This window comes from Chenopodium quinoa, unplaced genomic scaffold (assembly GCF_001683475.1).
Source record: "Chenopodium quinoa cultivar QQ74 unplaced genomic scaffold, ASM168347v1, whole genome shotgun sequence".
Classification (NCBI taxonomy): Eukaryota; Viridiplantae; Streptophyta; class Magnoliopsida; order Caryophyllales; family Amaranthaceae; genus Chenopodium; species Chenopodium quinoa.
Window position 1 is genome coordinate 540,775 of NW_018743572.1, and position 6,859 is coordinate 547,633.

The window sequence follows — 6,859 nt, forward strand, 5'->3', positions numbered from 1 at the left end:
AAACAGATCTAGGGGCGCGTCAAAATAATGATTTTGGCCGCAAGGTCCATCTCCCCACCGAATACGCCGCAGAGCGCCATCCAAGTCATCCTGGTACACATGACGATAAACATTTCGGTTAGAGGCAATTTCGCTGTACATCAACTGACGCACCAAACCGTAGTTGTCTTCGCCCATTTGAAAAACACCAGCCACGACCCGGAATCCGCAGTTACCATCTCCGAATACATCATTCCACCCTTCCAAGTACGGCATGATGATCGCAGGTATCCTTTCCTTGTACGGAAACTGATCAACATCGTTTCTTCCTATTCACCATATAATTATAGACAGTTAAGAAGGCAGGAGTAACACTTTAAAACTATGTGCAATGTAAACAACCAAAACGTACCAGTTCTCAGGGGCATATTCACAGACGATGAAGATTGACTACGACTAGATGACGATGTCCGACCACGAGCACGACCACGACCAAGACCACGGATATACTCAAACGCACTCCTGTTCCGCCGTTGTCAACCTCGAGGACGGTCAACTCCTTCGGGTTCCTCATAATCTAAGGTAAACGTGTGGAACATGTCATGAAGTACATGAGTAGCGTCACGAATAATAGAAGGATGGCTGGAGGACACTCGGTCGTACATCAAACGAAACTGCTCCAACTCCTCCTGTTCACGGTCGGCCGTTTGAGTGTCTGCATGCTCACCAATAACAAGCGTCCTCCAGAATGAATGGACCTGATCAACATGTAACGACGCCCTTTCTTCTGTAATAACGCGGTGAATGGTGCATGCGCAAGGTAATCCATGAGTTACTGAAATAGCACACCCACACCGAGCATACACTTCGTCAGCCAAGTCCCTCATCCTGTTCAGCTCAGTGAGAATCAACCCCAAGCAGTAGTGCGACACACGACCATGGAGAATCTTAAATATAAAATGGCTATACATCGTACCATGTCGTCGTCTGGAGTCCTCTAGAGAGTTCCTGATGCCGTTCTTCTGAGTTTCAATTGACTTGTTAAGTCTATCGAACAGTGTATCCAAAGCAGCGGTCGATGAATCAATCTAGTCCTTGGTAGCTCTATGAGCGCTCTCAACTCTACATGTTGTAGTGTTCCCGAAATGAAGTACCTGGTTTGTCCAATATTTGACAAACTTTTCCCTGTGAGGGACCCATTGCTGCATCACATAGTCCACCAGTGTCGGACACCACTGGTACGAATCCCTGAAGTTAGCCAATGCTCGCTCATACGCTTCCTCTGTGGTAGCCTGTAGGATCTTCCGCCACTTACCATTCACCAATCTCTCTGCCATTTCCAAATTCTTGTTGAAAAGGTTGTAGGCTTTCACTTTCATGCAGTTGTTGATGTGCCATGTGCACAATAAGTGGTTCGATTCTGGAAACAGCTCTGCTATGGGGGCAAAGAGACCTCCCTCACAGTCGCTGACGATGGCTGCTGGATGAACATTAGGCCCGATGTAGTTTCTCTGCTTCTCCAACACCCAATAATAACTTGGAGCCGTCTCATCCTTGATGATTGCATGACCAATCAGAAAGTTCTGGTTCGTTGGTGTCATCCCCATGATCTCAACCAGTGGGAACTTGTACTTGTTTGTCTTGTACGTTGAGTCGATCAAAATCACAAATGGCCAAGACTTGATCATATCAGCACAATCAGGATGCACAAGGATAAGATGAGTCACCTCCGCTGTATCTTCATCAGAATCAAACCAGAACAGGTAACCACGTGATTGTGCCTGGTGTAGCAGCTGCTGTATAGGGTTCCTTCCCTCTGACCGTTCAAACCTGAGTTGCTGTCTGACGTTGTAGATGTGTCTTCGGTTTGGATGGTCTTCTTGAAATTTCTCTAACACAGATGCTATTATTTTAGCAGGCTTGACTTGAGCATCACTCATTTCTTTCACAACTACTTTCGCAGCAGGACTTAAGCCGCTCAGCTGTCGATGACCCTCTTCATATACTATCATCTCATGGTTGTGATACCCCCATTTAGAGTAACCAATCACTTCCCAACCGTCACGACTCCGTAGTTGTCGAACCTTTACTCTGAACTCACACCCACAACCTTTCCGCTTTGTATCAAACCGAGTGGCTGTACGAAAATCTCTGTCTTCTCTTTTGCGATAACGGTCACATCTCAAAATGCGATCCATTCTACCATCCCGTTGAGATTTATGAGTTACTACTACCAAGCAAAATCCAGCTGCAATTGCAACCTGTTTTGCCCAATCAATCGCCTGTTGAGCTTCTTCGAATGGACCATCATGTCCAAATATCCCACTCTAATCATTTCCGTCTCCACCATAATCCTGCATCAATTATATATTACAATAAATACATTTAACGGATAATACATTTAATTTCTATATTTACACAGAATTAACACAAAAAAAAAGCATAATTATGTATAATCAAACTTAATTTTTATAAAAACCCAATTCGAATTTTCAAACTAAATTTAAAAATATACCATTTCGAATTTTCAAACTTAATTTTAAAAAAATCTATTTCGAATTTTCAAAATTAATTTAAAAAAAACCCATTTCGAATTTTTTTAAAAAATCATTTTCGATTTTTTTTTTAAAAAAAATAAATAAATAAAAAACAACAACAAAATCAAAAAAGAAAAAAAAAATTAATTTATAAGGGTGGCGTCTGCCAGGGCTGCCACAGCCACTGGACTGGCGCCTGGCAGGGCCGCCTCAGCCAGTAGAGTGGCGCCTGGCCAGGACGCTAGTCTGGTGGTCTGGGCGTCTAGGCTGGACGCCACTCTGGTGGTCTGGGCGTCTAGGCTGGACGCCACTCTGGTGGTCTGGGCGTCTGGGCTAGACGCCACTCTGGTGGTTCTGGCGTCTGGCTTGGACGTCCAGGCTACAGTTTGGGCGTCCATCCTAGGCGCCAGAGCCACTCCGACGGTAAACCGTGAATTTTAACGGTGACTTACCTCGTTTTACGTCGACGACGACGTACCTCCGGCGTCCCCCGCATCTCCGGCCTGCCCTCCGGTCTCCCCCGGCGAGCCAGTACGGCTCCACATTTTTTAAACCGAGATTATTTCAATTTTAGAAAATGGGCATAATGGTCACACCAAGTCATATTTGTGGCCTTTATATGGTAATTTGCGGGCGGTGTTTAGCGATTCACTTAAAAAAGCAGACCAAAACATTATTCTATTTTTTTTAACTTTTAACATAATAAAACAAACATAAGGCATTAAAATTCTGAACAAAATTACCAAAACTTTTGACCATTTGAATATAAGTCATAATTTATATGAATATAAGGCATTAAACTTTTGAACATATGAACATATGGCATTAAAATGTTAAACAAACATATACAAAATCCTTTAAACAAACAAAAGAACATAAGGCAATAAAATTTATAACAATCATAAAAAAAATCCTTGAACATATGAATACAAGTCATAAGTCGTAGGAGCATAAGGGAAATTTTTTTTTAGACATATGGCATTACCATTTTGAACAAACATGAATAACATGTGAATAAAATGCATTAAACTATGAATAAAAAATTAAAAATAAGAAGAAAAGCATACCAACAAAAATGGCAGTGGACCCTTGAAAAAACCCTTGGTGTTTAGTTTCCACTCAGGTACTGTGGAAATCGAACTTTGAAGCACATACTTGCACCAATTCAATTTCTTAATCTCAACACAATCTTGAATTGAGTGCAGGAATTTGTAGTGGCAGTGAAGCTTTTGGCTTGTTTTCATCATTGAATTCACAGCTAGCACAAGGAAATCTATCTTGAACATTTCACTTGCTTCTCATGTGTTCTTCTCCTTTGATTTAATGTCTGTTATGACATATTTCCTTTTATGCAATGCTTGTTGATCTATCTTGTTCATCTTTTCTTCTTCACACTAGTGGAAAAATTTCTATTATCCGCACCCTATTAGCAATTGGCGTTATTTGTGTTAGTTACTAAAACACTATTTGCAACTGGCCTAATTAATGTCATGTACAAATACTAAGTCATTAGCAACAGACACAGTAATGAACGCTGCTAATAATTGGATTCAAAAAGTAAAAATTACCCGCAATTGGCCTTTTTAATGCCCGCTACTAATAGTAACTATATTAATAAAATAAAATATTTACTCGCAACTGACCTTTTAAATGCCCGCTACAAATACTAGGTCAACTAAAATTTGACAAAATATTTGTAACTGACCTTGAAAGGCCAGCTGGTAAAAGTAGGGAATAAAGTTCTAAATTTGACCCATGTTATCGCTTCTCTCCCATTACAAGCTTCTCTCTCTTCTAAAATATTGAAAAGCTAATTTTCTCTCCTAAGCCCTCATCTCCATTGTCCTGAACTTCACTCACCACTCCTCCATTGTCCATGAACTTCACTCAGCCCTCTCCTTAATTGCTAGAAGATTTTAATTAAACTCTTCTCCAATTTTCAACTTTGACATCCCTTGTGTAAACCCTAACCCTTGAAAAATGAAGAAAAGCTCCTAAATTTGGGTACAAACCCAAAATTTCAATTAATCGAAACAATTGCTACTTATTTGAACGAAAATCCAACCTCCTTGCTTAGATCATATAAATTTTCAGTAGTTAGTTACTCGAATTTAAGGTAATTTTGCTCGATTTCTACAATTTTTGTAGTTCGAATTTGTGGGGGGGGGGGGGTTTGGTCGATTTTTTGCTCAAAAATAGGGGGTTTTGGCTCGAAATTGCTTAAATTTAGGGGGTTTTGGCTCAGATTCTAATGGTTTTGATTACTGATTGAATATGTAGGTTTGGGGTCAAACTTTTCAAGGTAGTGTTGTTGAACTCGTTGGTGTTTTGGGGTTGAACGACGGCAAGGCAGCGGTGGGAATTTTAGGGGTTTTGCTGGTCAAGTTTTGGGGTATTGTTGTTGAATTTATGGGAATTTTACGGTTGAATTTGCGATCACTTTTGTGGAATTATTTACTATTGAGTGAAAAAAATATCATCTTTAACCCATTAAGAGCTTCTGTTGTTCAAAGCCATAGTAGAGGAAGATGGATTATGCTTTCCATACACTAAGACTAAAATTCCTCTCTTCATCTTCTTCAAAAATGCTAGGTACACTTTCCTTTTTTACCCTTCTTTATTTTTCCAATTTTTTCTTTCTACTAATTTTTTTTTTCAATTTCATATTATAAATTATATGGGGTATGCTGTTAAAATTGTTACATGGAACTTAAGACTATTTTTTTAATTTTTATTTTATTTTATTGGAAGTAAAAAGAGATTATGTATTAATTTTTTTTATTGGTTTGATTATATTATATGATGTATGTGAAATAGGATGGTATTCAAGATGGATGAACTTGGAGTGGAAATATCATAGATTGCATTACCAGCTGTTCTAGCTTTAACTCTAGGGTTTGATTGATTTGTATTAGGTTGCATATTATGTGGTTTAATTTTGGTTAGGTGTGTGATAATTGTGCTACGCACAATGTCAAATTGTTGTTTTGTTTTATTAAATTATATCCTCTTTTGTCAAACATATGAAATTTAAGGAGTATAGCAGAGGAGTAGGTTTTTGGGAAAGGAGAATGGTTATATCCTTGTTGTGGGATTATTGGACTTGTTTCCATCTTAAATACCCTTTGTTGATCTAGGTATGATGAATAGTGTGCCGAGGTCAACCACAGATGCTTGAATGACATGTTGAATGGTTGACATTGACATATCACATATGTTATGCATCTCCTACTGCTTAACTTACCGAGTACCATAATAGATATTTGGGGCTGTAGAATATGCATCATCAATTGATATCTAGTCTGCTAGTTTCTTGAAGAACTTCATCGTAGGCAGGTTAGTCTTTTGGTATATTATGAAGTGTATACTTGCTACTTCTTGCTTCAGTGATCCTCTTCTTATTGATCCTTATCTTCTTTTTTCTTGTCACAAAACAACCATTTTTCCCTGGTGAGAATGCAGTGGATCAACTTGCGGAGATTATCATGGTCAGAATCTAACATTCATGTTAAAATTGTCATGAACTCAAGTCATGCAATAATTACAAAATTAATTGACTCTGTCCTTAAATATTCAAGTTTAATAGTCTGATTTTTTTTGTAGGTTTTATTATTACTATTAATTTAAGTTTCTAATTTTGCTGATGTATCAGTTTGTTGGGTATGAATTTAGCTTTAACTTTGGTGCAATTGATGGTGCTGAGGCTGAGCTAGAAGAATTGAGCAGCAAAGGAGCTGACTTGGAAGATGTTGAGATGGAAAATTCCTAAGGGAAAGAAGCTGAAAAAGAAGAGAAGAAGGAAAGGACAGTTGTCCAGGAAGAAGGAATGAGCACTGAAATTGAGGAGAATATTACTTGAAAGCTGTAATTTGTCTTTATCTTTTTGTCCTTTTATTTTAACTTGTTATGCTATAGTAAGCTGAGCCTATCAGCAATTTTCAAGGCTTTATAATGCCATATCCTTGAAATGAAAACTTTAAGTAATTAATGAAATCATCTCCTCATTTCCTAATTACTCTCTTTCTCTTTCAAAAACTCTTAATTTTATTCTCTTACAATTTTCTCCACCAAAACTACCCTACTTTCATATTGGCTAGATTTCTGGAATAGTTGTCAAATCTCCATTTTGCAGAGCAAAATCAGATTTTGTTTTTCAGTTGGTATCATTGGTATCAGAGCAGTTCTTTACTCGGCCTATCCTTCACTATACCTATGACAAGATCATCTTCTGATTCTGCTAATCTGGGAAATATTGAAATGAAGAAGCTAAAGAAGACCATGAAGACTCTACTGCAGGAGCAGGGTAAAAAACTGGGTAATGCCTGTAAACAAAATAGTATGAA

At 38.4% G+C, this 6,859-nt stretch overlaps 1 long non-coding RNA gene across 3 annotated transcripts; it reads left to right on the top strand.

Annotated features, from left to right (window-relative positions):
• Nucleotides 1-3,085: 3,085 nt before the first annotated feature.
• Nucleotides 3,086-6,525, top strand: LOC110681664. 3 transcript variants are annotated; one of them, XR_002503314.1, is made up of 4 exons: nucleotides 3,086-4,632; nucleotides 4,797-5,852; nucleotides 5,979-6,004; nucleotides 6,169-6,525. It is a non-coding gene; the product is annotated as an uncharacterized LOC110681664 (long non-coding RNA). The 3 variants fall into 3 exon arrangements; XR_002503315.1 differs by having other exon boundaries at nucleotides 4,797-5,108; nucleotides 5,654-6,004; XR_002503313.1 differs by having other exon boundaries at nucleotides 4,797-6,004.
• Nucleotides 6,526-6,859: the final 334 nt, after the last annotated feature.